Below are 15,096 nucleotides of genomic sequence, written 5' to 3'. Positions count from 1 at the left end.
TCATTCACATTTAGTGATGCTTGGAAAAAATAAAACAAAGACCACACACAAGTCAGTGGAATTGAAAAACAGCGTGCAAAAGCTTCATCAAAGAGCTTGTTTAAATGTGGAGGCGTGTGTTTCACATGTGCATAAATGAGAATGCGTCAACTGTAACACATAGCTATTTTTATCAAACTATAGGCGCACTCGTAAGTGAAGTCTCTACATGAGAGCAACAAAATGAGACTTCTTTTCCACAAGAAAAGGAAAAAAGGAATATTATTTAATAAAATCTACAAAGAAAATTTGAGAATTGCCATTAAATATAAAAGGAAAAAGCTGAAAGAAACCTGCAACTAAAATGTCTGTTTCCCTCCCCCCAGAATTTGCTACACATCCTTGTGGTTTTGAATGGTTTTATGAAACTATTTGATATTTGAAACAACTGCTAAGTTATTTTAGGAATCAAGATGTGAATGAAGCTAAGTTTATGTAAGTGTTACGTCCCTCTGCAACCTATATTCTCTTAAGGTTGCCTGGGCTTCACTGCTAATTAACCATATTTGGTAAGGTGTGGATAAAGGCAAGACTGAGGGTCACTCTACAGAGACACACACCAGTTTTGTCTTTTTGGGGTACCAGTTGTTTTAGCTAAGTTAGGATGTCATTTAGAATAAAACTACACTTCTTAAAACTCTAATGTCAGTTTCTTGTTGCTTCTGAGCTGAGTCGTAATGTAAATGGGCGTCTGGGGCGTAACTGTAAATTTTGTCTCATATTCTCAATTTATGTTTAAACTTGTGACAGATAATGGAACACATGTACGTGAGAGAGCTGAAAAAGTCAAACTGTGACAAGAAAATAAGATTGAACAATTTCCAATTTACAGTTTTACAAAACTCTTTAACTGATCAATGGTGAAATCAGACTTTTAAGGAAAGGTTAATGGGTTTAAATCTAGGTTTTTTATTTATTTATTTTCTCAGATTGGTTTCTGAGATTTAAGATTTCCAGAATTAGGTTAACGTGAAAATTAAACTTTAAATATGATTATAATTTGAACTCATGCCACTTTAATCAGTTCTTACAAATGCAGATAACACATACAGTACTAGTTAAATGTCTGAAGACTCATTCATTGATATGAGTGCATGACTGTGTCCAAACTTCTGACTGGTACTGTTTAACGGATGAATTATAAATATACTTGGACTTCTCTGTTGGGAAATGTCTTTTAACAGAAATCAGAAAACTTTACTATATTACAACCATTTTACTACACTGAGGCTAAGTTTCCTCCCTTGTTCAGAGCACTTCAAGGTTTTCTCTAAAGCAGCTTTCAGCCTCGTTCTGATGAGTCAACTGTGCCAACAGTAACAGTGCTGCAATAATCTAATATAAACAGGTTACGCTAAATGATTTCTTTTTGTTTACTGAATGCTACTTTACATTCTTCTAAACACCAAACCTCCCTCCTTTCCCTTCACTGAATTGAGTTTTCATTCACAGCTCAGAAGGTGAAGTCCTCCACTCAGGGAAGAGGTCATCAAATAGGTGGGTCATTTACTCCATCGTTTCTAACAGGCACACAAAGGCACAAACACAAACCAAAACAATCAGAAAATTGACTGTGGTGGTTTAGTTTTGCTAGCTTCTTGGCAAGAGTCAAACACACACAGACAGGCCCTGACTCTGCAGCCGCAGACTGATGGCAGCTGGGGCTGGGTGTATAATGCAATCTGATTTCACACAAGTGATGAGAACACCAGTGCACATCACTACTGAGAAAAGTGGGAAAAGAGAAGAAGAATGAGCAGCCATGACATGACACGGGGAAAGAAGGGATCACAACAGGGAGAAAAGGAGAAGGAAACAATAGCTTTTGCTGTAATGTACAGAATCTGAGATTTCTCCAAGCAGTGCTTCTCCAGCTATGCCATCACTGGCAGATGCCCAATCACCTGCCTTTGAGAGTGCAATAGCAACATCTTTTTTTTTCCCTAGCCAAGGCAGTGACTTGGGATATTCAACTGAGCCGGTCAGGGGTACTCAGATACCCTTAGTGATGCAAAGAAGACTTTAAAGATGCAAAGAGAGGAGAGATGGGACCTGCTGCATACACTATCTGCTTTTTTCTTCACATAAATCAGAAATAATAGACCTTAAAAGGCTGCTGATATTGTGAATTTGATCACTTCATGTTGTCCTACTCCAGCTGAAATTTCATGAATCAATAACCCACCAGTACTTGGTTCATTTGGAACACAAGCACCTTCTCCAGTCATTTATTTCCAGTCATTTTTTAATTAGCTGAATAGCAGGATGATTACATGTGGCTCAGCAGAAACAATGAGGAGCTAGCCCTGGATGTTTTAGACTGTTTTAGTCTTCAGGATCCCTTCATGGTCACATGACAGGAACTTGTTGTTATTCGGAATTTTAGCTGTCGAAGACAATCCTGAGGGACTCGAGCAGATCCCCAGAACAGCACTGTTCACAGTGAGATGTTCTGATATAATACCAGTGAGATGGTCCTATGTATTTTTAAACAGATTTCAGAAGGGCCTTCTTCATTTTTCATTTGGATGCACATAGAGATAAAAAAAAATAGAAAGTATTTAAAAGTCCAAAATAAATCTGGAAGCTTTAAGCAAAGCACAAAAATTCAAAAATCTAGCCATTTGGGGGTTATGGCAAACTAATTCAACTATTCAATTAAACATTTACAATGGTTTAACATCATGATACCAATGTCCTTCTGTTTGCTTTGTTTTTGTTATTATTTATTTCCTATTTCCTATTTAGTGCCATGGAAAGGAAGGGATCTTAATATAAAAATAAACTATTTACCCTTTGACATCTGAATATTCCTAATCCTAACCCCAAAGCACCTGCCATTGTAGTGAGCTGACTGTCCATAGGTAATATGCAGAGCTTTTACTAACCCACATCTATACACTGTGCTGTAGTTGTGCACTGTCAGTAGTGGGAAATACCTGAAACACAACTTTTCAGTCAGTCAGAAATCTACCTACATGTCATGTAGCATTATCAACATGAGGCTGCATGCTGTTGACTTTTTAAAGAGGCTGTACACAAGTGTGTCTCCTTTTTTGGGCTCAAACACAGAATTAGGTTTAGGTTTAGGTATCATCAGTGATGTCATTGTCCTCACAATGTTCTTTCAGCTCTTAATCACACTCTGAACAATTAAGAAGTACTGCATTGTGATGACATTAGCCCCATCTAACCACTATTTATTCTACAGACTCTTTTCAGTCCTTTTGGATTGAATACAAAATTTGATGGAAACAAGGATTACAATAAAACAAGTAACAATTGATCATAAATTACATCTCATCGCATTACAGAAAACATATTACTGAACATATGACTAGTTTGTACTTTTTGTTCCTATTACAGATGTATTATATCATATAATAGCAACCCTGAATAAACAGAAGAAGATGGGTGGATTTTATATATTACTTGCACATTAAAATAGGTAGAAACAAGGCTTGCGGTTACAAGCTACAGCCTGTGCACTGGTTTGACTTTCAAGCTGCAGGTTTTTGGGGTAATTAAGGAGGCAGAAGGGAGAGAGAAATTCAAAACGTGATGCAATAACTGTGCAACAATTCAATATTCCTGTTTTACTGTTGTCTGTGGGAATTACAGTGTGACAAGACAATTCTAATTTTGTGTAATGATGCTGCCAAAATTAGAAGAGAGTTTAATAAAGAAACAAACAAGATATGGTAGTTTTTCATCGCAGTCATTATTGCTGGGTTTTGTAAGGCTGCAGATAATTGATAAGCATTATTGTAATCTTCCAGGTCTATTGTGACTGTACTACTGCTCTGATCTGTTACGGACACCTAGTGTAAGTATATTTGTATATATTACAAATAAATTGATGCTTATGCAGTGCAACTTATTAGCTGTGGTAAAACTCGTCTGGGCAGTTACTATGAATCATTACTTAAATGTAAGTTGTTTTTGGGACATAAAAACTACAAATATAGAATCACAAGCTGAATATAATAATAATAATAATAATAATAATAATAATAATAATAATAATAATAATAATAATAATAATAATGGCTTTAAAACTTTGCAAACACTGCCCCATCATAAGGTTTTAAAAAGCTATTTCACCATCTCTGCTGTTGTGAAATTTTCCTCTAGATTTCATTCAAGGATCTTGAATTCTTTGGTTCTTATAAAGTCTGTAGTTTTTTCTGAATGCACAGTCACTGGTTTACACATATCATTCCACATGGTAAGAACACGAGACTAAACGCTGGTCAGAGAACAGACCAGCTGGAACTGAAAATCTTCTTGCTGTTAATGATTGTTGAGTGATGTAATAAAGAGATTTCTCAGTGGTGATCTATTAAACTGATCGTGCTTACAATAAAATGTGACACGCAATTATGAAAGTATTATTTTTATGCGATTCGCGTGTCTTGTTTATACTAATGAGCAAAGAAACCAAAGCTTGACGTAAGCTGACAAAGTCACTATGAGGTTTACAGTATGGACTCCACCCCCTCTCCTCCTCACAGTACACAGAGGACTGCCATGCCTGGGAAAAGAAAGGCAGGGGGCTACTGTAGAGAACAAAGGGTTCCGTGCGTAAAACTGCGCATGAGTGCCACTGCCGTGCACGCGTCGCCAAAGCAGCGCGTTGTCTGTGAAAATGTGAGTTCACGTCAGCTGCCTTTACACCACCAGTGAGATCCTATTAGCTCCTATTACCTATGCACCTGCTCTCGGCACAGCTTAAACCCATCCCTGTGGCGGCTGCGTGGAGTCAAGGCGTTTCGGGCGTTTCAAAAGAATGCGCGACGCATCATGACAAAGGTTCTTGATCATGATGATGGAGGATCCATCCATGATGCTGCGATCGTTCCGCCGTTTGCTTTGCATCAGCACTATCAGACAAAGAGGATGGTATGCTTCCTCGAAATGCTGCATCACCGCATTTATAGCAGCATCACTCCGCTCCCTTATGATTCCAGGCTCCTCCGCTGCCGAGGCAAACACATGGCCATCAAACAATAGTCATGACGAAACAAACACTATTAAGAAAAAGCCCTGCCTGCCTGCACACACGCGTCTCTTTAACGACAGAGGGAAACAATGCAAACGCGAGTGCCTGCAGCCACCGATATGAAGCCAACTAATCTTACTGTAAACACAAACGAAGCACATTCTCATAAATCTTTTAAAGGTCGTAATGCATGGCAGCACGTGAGACAACACTGTTTATATATATATTATCCACGATCACAATTTTTTTAAGAGTCACCTTAAAAATGCCCCTTTTTATCGACTGAGGTGCATCTCAGCACATTACTGACTCAAGATTGAATAAGACGCGATTGCAGCATCTCCTCACATGACAATGCAGCTCCGCGCACAAGGGTGCAGTTTGATTTAAAAATGCCTATTTTATATTCTCGAATATGATGGCAGACTAAGAAATATATATATGTAATAATGAAATATGGGTTTAACGTCAAACGAGGGATTGACTGTTATAATGTGGATTAATGATAAGGTGTGCTTATTTCAGTTCAGTTTATTTTATTTATATAGCGCCAAATCACAACGCCCAATGGGCTTTATATTTTAAGGTAAAGACCCTACAGTAATACAATGATTTCACACAGAGTGAAATAAACTGGAATAGCGGTAGTAACAGTTCTAATGAGCTCCACATGAACTAGATGCACACGTATTGAACGAGGAAGGTGTTTAATGACTCTGCATGTGGCAGCTCATCCTGACGGATCACCACCGACTACTTTACCATATTGGATAAAAAAAACAAAAACAAAAAAACAACAGTACAGAGGAGCACACAGAGAGCGGTGACTCAAAGCATAACAGGATGCGGTACAGAGTTGTGTTTCACTCCTGAACCCGCGTTCACACCCCATCACATTACAGGCTTCAATATTCGTACCACGCGCCAGGCTTTCAAGATTCATGCGTGCGGTTCTGCTTTTTTCCCCTATAAAGTCGATTTTTTTATGCATCTCAGCAGGGGGCTCTGTTGGTAGTAGCCCACTACCACTGCGTCACTTATGCAAGTTTGCGTCTCGGTTATGAGAGCATCAACAATAGACCGAGATTGAAAGCTAACAAAAAGAACAGCTAGAGAGCGAGAAAAGGATAGAGAGAGAGCGAGCGAGCGAGAGAGAGAGTGGTCAGAGAGGAAAAAGACGTGCACGCCAGCTCACCTTTTCCGTCCTATTCTGCTCGTACTCCAGCCCTTTTGTCCGTTTCCCACAAGTTCTTTCACATGATGACTCGGTTTGCCGTTTCCTCAAACCCTCCTGATTGCAGATGGATGACTTCTCTCGCTGCCGCAACTCGGTTCTTTGTCACTTACAAGAATGTTTATTTAAAACACACACACAGACAGACACACACGCTACAGTGTCTGTGATTTTACGATTTGTTGTGTACGTGTGCGCGCGCGCGTGTGTGCGTGTTGATCCTGCACGGCGTGCCGCTCCTTCTCTGCTGTTTGTTACACTCGACTGGAACGCCTACTCTCAGTCGCTACATTGTTGACATTCGCCCGCTGACGTCACTCATCCTCTCATTCACAACATCGTTAGTGCGACGCGGCGTTGCGTTGAAGCCGGCGGGAAGCGGGTGCGTAGTCCTTCGAAAGTGCGCAACGGAGCTTGGAGAATCGCACTATTCTGACTTTCTAGCTCAAATCCCTCCCCCTCGGCTTTCTGGACTCCCTCCCTCCCTCCCTTGCACACCATGCTTTCTCCTGGTCCTCCCTCCCCCCTCTCGTGAATGCAGCGGGAAAATTACGATTAATGATGACACAAGGCATTTTTTTCGCATGTGAGAACAATTAAAGGGGATGTTTAGCTGACTTATTTTCCGATCGCATTAAAAGCCTGATAAGGGAACACTGAAACCTATCTATTTTCTTTTCAAGTGTGGGAACTATTTTCTTTAATGTTTTTATTATTCACACGCTCCTCTACCATTTCTATTTATTAATGTGTTTTACTGAACTCATTACCTGACACACATTTGCAAAAAGAATAATTAATAGTTTCAGCTCCCAACTTCCACGTAATTAACAACACAAACGCCAGTGTATCAGAAAATATACTTAAAAGTACCCAAAGTAAAAATAATCATTAGGCAGATTCAGCCTTTTCAGAATCACATATTATTTATTTATAAATTATTTATTTATTTATTTACTTATAGCTATAATGTTATTAAATTACTTGTACATGGGATAACTTTTAATTCATTTAGAATTTATCTGTACAGTGCCCAACAACAACAACAGTTGGCAAAGACATTTATCTCTTATAACTTATATTAAGAAGACTGATATTTTTAAATGTGGATAATAATAAGTAAGAATAATCTTAGAAAATAAATGTTGTGTAACACAAAGCTCACTGGCCACTTCATTAGATACTTGTTCTACTGTTTGTTAAAGTAAATATCTAATCAGCCAATTACATGGCAGCCACTGAATGCATTTAGATGTGTAGATATGATCAAGATGACCTGTTGAGGTTAAAATTGACCATTAGAATGGACCGGAATGGTGATTTAAGTGACGCTAAAGCTGATATGGTTGAAGGAGCCTACTCTTAGTATTTCAGAAAGTGCTGATCTGCTGTGAATTTCCTGCGCAACTATTGAACAGTGTGAAGAAATAGCAGATATTCAATGAGAAAGCAGTTCTTTGAGCAAAAATGCCACTTTTAATGTCAGACATCAGAGGAGAATTGTCAGACAACTCAAATAACCACTTGTTATGCAGAAGAGTATCTCTGAACACACACAACAGTAAACCTTGAAGCAGATGGGCTACGGCAGCAGAAGAATACACCAGGTGCCACACATGCCAGCTGAGAACAAAAAGTGAGGCAACAGTTCATAAGGACTCGCTAAAATTGGTTAACAGAAGATTGGAAAAAAATGCTGCCTGCCATGACGAGTCTTAAATTGTACTGCAATATTCAGTGCTGGTGATGGTCTTTTGTCATGGCATGGTTGATATTTTTTGGCTATTTCCATTGCCTTTAGTACCCAGTAAGCATTGTTTAGTTGCCACAGCATATCCGAGTGTTCTTTCCGACTATAGCCAATCATTTATGACCACAGTCAGAACAAACAGACATTTGGGATGTAATGGAACAGGACATTCACATCTTAAAAGTGTCGCCAACAAATTTGCAACAACTGTGCAATGTTATCATATCACAGAAATACAGTAAAATAGCACTACACTAAAACTTTACTTCAATAAAGTGTTTAAACTTTATTAAAAGTTATATTCCATGTCCTGTCATGACAACAGTTTGACAGTACTGTAGCACTCTGGCTAGTGTAAGTTCTTAAAAAACAAAAATGAAATCATGAAAAACTAATGAAAAATTTGTCACCTAAGAAATTCAGTGTTTTTATTCTGTGATCATTTTAATTAATGTTTATAACGCACATGTTTTGTGTGCAGTGTAAAGTGGGTCTCTACTAAATAACTTAGCTACTAAATAAATAAATAAACAAATAGATGTAAGCATCTAAGGGATATTGTGCAAATGAAGTTCAACTATGCCAAGCTTTCTTTGCATTAGCTGGCTTGAAAAAACCTAAAACTCCAGTTGGAGATAACAGGTATCACAGCAATTAAGAGAAAGTTATTAACTTTCCATCCTACTCAAAGGAGGTTTGGCTCAGCATGTGAAGCAGGGCATCTAGTAGTTGTAAAGTTATTGGTTTGATCCCTGACTAACCCAAAGTGTCCTTAGGCAAGATAATGAACCCCGAGTTGCTCCTGATGCTCCTGGAGTTTGAATCTGCGAGAGAAAACACTTTGACATAGAAAAAATTGGGTGAATGAAAAGCACTTTGAATGCTAGAGTAGAAAAGCAGTATATGCGGACCAGTCTATTAACCATTTTCAAATTCAAATTTTATTTGTCACGTACACAGTCATACACAGTACGATATGCAGTGAAATGTTTAGACAATTGCTCGTGACCTAAAGAAAAAAAAGGGAAAGGCTATGAATAAGATAGGAAATAAATATGAAAAATTAAAAAGGGTAAATTTAACTAGGAAGGAATAAAATATAAAAAATTAAGGTTAAAAATGAAATAACTGTACAACAAAAAACACAATACACAGTATAGAACTATATAAGAATGTATGAAGAAATATATATATATATATATATATATATATATATATATATATATATATATATATATATATATATATATATATATATATATATACGGATACGGATACCGACTACGGAACGGAGCAGTTGTCAGCCACCTCCTGTACATGGATGACATCAAGCTGTATGCCAAGAGTGAACGAGACATCGATTCACTGATCCACACTACCAGGCTATACAGCAATGACATTGGAATGTCGTTCGGACTGGAGAAGTGTAGTCGGATGGTAACAAAGAGAGGGAAGGTAGTCAGAACTGAGGGGATTGAACTACCAGAAGGCAACATTGCAGACATAGAGGACAGTTACAAGTACCTGGGGATCCCGCAGGCAAATGGGAACCATGAAGAGGCCGCTAGAAAGGCTGCAACCACCAAGTACCTGCAGAGGGTCAGGCAAGTCCTGAGGAGTCAGCTGAATGGTAAGAACAAGATCCGGGCCATCAACACATACGCCCTGCCCGTGATCAGGTACCCTGCTGGGGTAATAGGCTGGCCAAAGGAGGAGATAGAAGCCACTGACATAAAGACAAGAAAGCTCCTGACCATGCATGGAGGGTTTCACCCCAAGTCCAGCACCCTGAGGCTGTACGCTAAGCGGAAGGAAGGGGGCCGGGGACTGGTGAGTGTCAGCACCACAGTCCAGGATGAGACAAGGAACATCCAAGAATACATTGGGAAGATGGCCCCAACTGACCGAGTGCTCAGTGAATACCTCAGGCAGCAGAAACCCAAGAAAGAGGAGGGAGACGAGGAACCATCATGGAAGGACAGGCCCCTGCACGGTATGTACCACCGGCAGATAGAGGAGGTGGCTGATATCCAGAAATCCTACCAGTGGCTGGACAAAGCTGGACTGAAAGACAGCACAGAGGCACTAATCATGGCAGCACAAGAACAAGCTCTGAGTACAAGATCCATAGAGGCTGGGGTCTATCACATCAGGCAAGACCCCAGGTGCAGGCTGTGTAAAGATGCCCCAGAGACAATCCAGCACATAACAGCAGGGTGCAAGATGCTAGCAGGCAAGGCATACATGGAACGCCATAACCAAGTGGCCGGCATAGTGTACAGGAACATCTGTGCCGAGTATAACCTGGAAGTCCCGAGGTCAAAATGGGAGATGCCCCCAAGGGTGGTGGAGAATGACCGAGCTAAGATCCTGTGGGACTTCCAGATACAGACGGACAAAATGGTGGTGGCTAACCAACCGGACATAGTGGTGGTAGACAAACAGAAGAAGACGGCCGTAGTGATCGATGTAGCGGTTCCCAATGACAGCAATATCAGGAAGAAGGAACACGAGAAGCTGGAGAAATACCAAGGGCTCAGAGAAGAGCTCGAGAGGATGTGGAGGGTGAAGGTAACGGTGGTCCCCGTGGTAATCGGAGCACTAGGTGCGGTGACTCCCAAGCTAGGCGAGTGGCTCCAGCAGATCCCGGGAACAACATCGGAGATCTCTGTCCAGAAGAGCGCAGTCCTGGGAACAGCTAAGATACTGCGCAGGACCCTCAAGCTCCCAGGCCTCTGGTAGAGGACCCGAGCTTGAAGGATAAACCGCCCGCAGGGGCGTGCTGGGTGTTTTTTTTTACACACACACACACACACACACACACACACACACACACACACACACACACACACACACACACACACACACACACACACACACACACACACACACACACACACACACAATAACAGCAGCTGTACAAGTATTAACTGGAAATGAAGAATATAGTGACCAGTGTTGTGCAATCCACATTATGTCTTGTGCAGTGCAAATATGCTTAAAGTGATTTAAGTGATGAAGTGAAAACAATGTCCAGAAAGTCCAGTGTGTGTGTAAGAACTATATGTGTGGGTCAGTACTGTGTGGTGGTGTGATTGAGAGACCGTATCGTCTGCGGGAAGAAGCTCCTCCTCAGTCTCTCTGTGTTGGTCTTCAGGGAGCGGAATCGCTTTCCTGACCTCAACAGAGAGAACAGTCCGTTGTTGGGATGGCTGAGGTCCTTCACGATCTTCCTGGCTTTGGTCCAGCACCGCCTGCTGTAGATTGAGTGCAGGTCAGGGAGCTCGGAGCGGATGGTGCGCTCAGCTGACCGCACAACCCTCTGTAGAGCTCGTCTGTCCTGCATGGTGCTGTTCCTGAACCAGGTTAAGATGTTTCCCGTCAGGATGCTCTCTATGGTGCACGAGTAAAAGTTCCTGAGCACCTTGGAGGAGCCATTTATTCTTCTTCACACAAAATGACCCTTATCAGTGCAGCCTTCTCAAATCAGAGACATTATCAGATAGCGATGAGAAAATGGTGATTGGAAATCTCTAAAGAACATACAACAGTAAAAAGCAGTGATGTTACAAATAAGACAAAAGATTAATGCTGCAGAAAATTGTTGCTTTTAGAATTGATCAAACATAGTGGTAAAAAGACATCTTAATTCCAGTTAATTATTTTATAGTTGAGTTTACTCTCAGTGCTACTGTTTGTTTCGAACATGTGGCTCTGAAACTTCATTGCGTGTCTCATATTTTAAATATAGTTAGTTTCCTGGTAACACATTGGCATTAAAAAAAAGATTGTACAATAGGACGGACAGAAGACAAAAGAATGTCTCTATTTTCTCCTCAAACAGCTGACAGTATTATTTCATATGTTCTTTAAAAACAATTCAGATGTATTCAAGTTGCTCTTTTGTTGAACTGCAGTCAACTGTCAGTTGGGCCACAACTTATTACAAAAATTCGATCAACTCCTCACATCTGACACAGAGGAGGTCTTAGGAACCAAAAAGCGTCAGGCTGTGGGGCTGTTGCCAGTTTGCCTTGATGGTGGTGAATATGAGTGCTCATATTTCTCTTTAAGGAATATATTCTAATATTGTAATGTGCACACTCAAACCTGGAGACTGTAATTAGTGCAAAAACCACTTCGTTTTTTCTCGCGAACGGAAATGCAAATGAATGGTGCTTTATGAGCTGAGCGAAGTTGTGAAAGGGGAGTAAGCTGAAGAACTCTGCTCAGCTTAAATACCTGGAAGGCACTCGCACCCTTTTTGGACAAGTAAACACTCACTGGAGATGTTTTAATTTCTAACGGGAGAAATGTCCCCTGGGGAGTTTGCATATAATTATGAATTATCATTGTAAAACATACAGCCCCTTCTTTGTGGGGCTGTATGTATCCAATATCCAATTTACTTGGATATTGGATACTGGATATTCCACTGAGTGGCATTCAGAGAATAGCATTGAACCAACAATCTGAAATTGTACTGTTCCTGACATCAAAATAAAAAAGCCAGCAGTTTTTAAGGTGTTCAGATAAAAGGCAGGGAGATATTATACTTTTGTACAGTATGAATAGGGAGGTGGTGATAATAATTCATGACTATGAGTTCATTTTATAAATTTTCTTCTAGTATAACTCATAAACAAGAATTTGTAAATAAGTAAGCCCTGATCATGAACACTGAACATGCAATTAACATGTAGAGAATAATGAAACAGTCAGAGATGAAACATGGACTGTCTTAATTAAAGGATATGTCAAGAAATCATCCTTCTGATGATCAAAGCTGCAATGCCTAGATAAGAAATAAATATTTTGGCGGGCTTTCGAACTAAATAAAGAAAAAAATCATAAAATTAACATAAAATGTCAAATAAATAATCAAATAAACAAAAACCCCACATACTAAAAGCCACTCCATCTACCTTGTTAGGTTTGGAGGAAAATCACGTTTTAGCATGCATTACTCATAATTTAAACGTCAAATGTGGAAGAGGAAAATGAGGGCACCCATAAATAAGGAGCTAAATGACAACTGAAAAGCAAAGAAGTCTGTCAAAGGGTGATTTTGGGAGTCTAAAGACATTGTTTGACAATGCAGCAGCTAATCCCCCAGATTAGTAAAGATATTCATATTCATATGAATCTTTGCAAAAACCTTTAGGACATATGAGGATTTTTAGCTCCTATATGCAAAGCCGTGGGCCTTCAAAGCCGGGCCGGGGGCCTTCAGGAGGTGGGAGCAGCCCTGTGTCTAAAGGGTGTTGGGAGATGAGCGTCACGTCTTTGTGTCTCAGTGTGCATTTTTGACAGTCATCCATATGCTCATTCTCCCAATGCATACAGAGAATTTAATTATAGAGTATTAATTATAGAGTACACACACACACACACACACACACACACACACACACACACACACACACACACACACACACACACACATTGCCATTCCTGCACCCAATGACCCGATCTGTTCAGGACAGGCAGATGACTGAAATGGGCTGAGTGGGGGAATTGGAGGAAACCGTGGCAGATTAACGCAGGAGTGGTAGTGGAAATGTTTACAATGTACTAGCCTTACCACACAGAGCCTACACAGGAATAATCTAGGAAGTCTAAGTGTTAGACCTAATAAAAACAGCATGCCGTTTTTTCATGACAGAAAAAAGAAGGTCCATGCAGTGATGTGTAGTGAGGGGATGCTAGTGGAACCTTTGGAACCCTCAGGCCTGATCCGTAATCCTAAAACACAAGAATACCGTTCAGGCCTGAAGGTAACACGAGCCTGACGGGTCGGTCTGTGGAAGCCCCTGTTATGAATGGTGGTTAGCTGGGTCTTTGGGTCCCTCTCAGACTTGCAGCTATTGATGTAATCAAAGGCATTTGGCTTCAAGGCATGCTTGCTGGCTGACAACAGCACTGCATTTACGTGATTGTGCCTCTGTCTGGACTTGCCCCACTCCTTATCCAGCAAATTCATGGAAGTTCTTTTTGGCTGGCGGTCGTATTTGGGTGACCGCAAAAGTCTGATGAATCACTTAGAAATGAGTCACCCCAGCTCTCGAAGTAATGACTCTTTGACCGACATGTCTTTCGTTCTGAGCAGAGGCTTTTTTATGTGCTTTTGGATTTGCTTTGAACACTTTTCTTATGAGTCATTGCTTTGAGTGCATGCAGGACTGTACATGTACCTGTTTTGCTCATAGTGTAAATTTACTGAACTGCACTAGATAAAAACCCTCGACTATATAGCTGGTATTGGATGAAACACTTTGTTGAACAAAAATACAGAGATTTTCCAAACTGTCCTGTGTTCTCATTTAACAGTTTGGCCATCATGGGTGTTTTCTGCAAACAGGCCCTTGAAGAACCTGACTACTGATATCATTTATGTGTGATTATATATGCATAACTAGAACACTTCTGTTATACAGCTTGTACCTCCTTCAAATCCAAATCTTTCTGAAACAGCAGATTTTTTTCTGGCCTTGCCACGTTAAATGTGCATATAGACTTAGCACAAGCGTGCGAGTTCTGCAAAAATTATGTTTTAAGGGTAATTTTTCTTTTCTTTTCATTGTAACATGAATTCAAATTCCTTTCCCAAAATGCATCTTAAATGTGTAAATCATAACTGACCTCAGTGGTGTGAATACATTATTTACAGCTGCTTTATTGGTCAGTTAAAGCGTAGCGATAAGGACAGTTTTGCAAACAGCCATCATCAAAGAAATGATGTTTTATGCAGATCAAGTATGTATTACCTGCCTCTAAGACTTTATATATTTAAATGGAATTATTGTTTATATCACTAAACCTCTTTGCAGACTTTATGATGCTGACTTAAATGATGCTGACTTAAATACTCCTGAAGGAAATCTGTTGGCAAATTCTGTAGCACAAGAGATGAAGCATATGCCTAAGTTCAGTAAGGAAGACCTGTAATCACCAATCCGCCTGCTTTACTGGATGTTTAGTCTATTCTTTACATCCATGCTTCTTGACTACCTTCCCTATCATTTTGTCTTTCAGTCTCTTATATCTGCAACCTGCTTCTTCCCCAACTCC

At 40.1% G+C, this 15,096-nt stretch overlaps 1 protein-coding gene across 2 annotated transcripts in view; it reads right to left on the bottom strand.

Annotated features, from left to right (window-relative positions):
- Positions 1-6,575, bottom strand: part of bach2b (BTB and CNC homology 1, basic leucine zipper transcription factor 2b) — a 102,027-nt gene extending 95,452 nt beyond the window's left edge. For both annotated transcript variants that reach the window (XM_080881835.1, XM_080881836.1), the window contains exon 1: positions 6,237-6,575. The gene's annotated coding sequence lies outside the window, so the exon portion shown is untranslated. The remainder of the gene's footprint in view (positions 1-6,236) is intronic.
- Between the last annotated feature and the right edge of the window lie 8,521 nt (positions 6,576-15,096).

This window comes from Rhamphochromis sp. 'chilingali', assembly GCF_963969265.1.
Source record: "Rhamphochromis sp. 'chilingali' genome assembly, chromosome: 5".
Lineage (NCBI taxonomy): Eukaryota > Metazoa > Chordata > Actinopteri > Cichliformes > Cichlidae > Rhamphochromis > Rhamphochromis sp. 'chilingali'.
The sequence above is the reverse complement of the archived record's forward strand: the minus strand, read 5'-3'. Positions and strand labels throughout refer to the sequence as shown.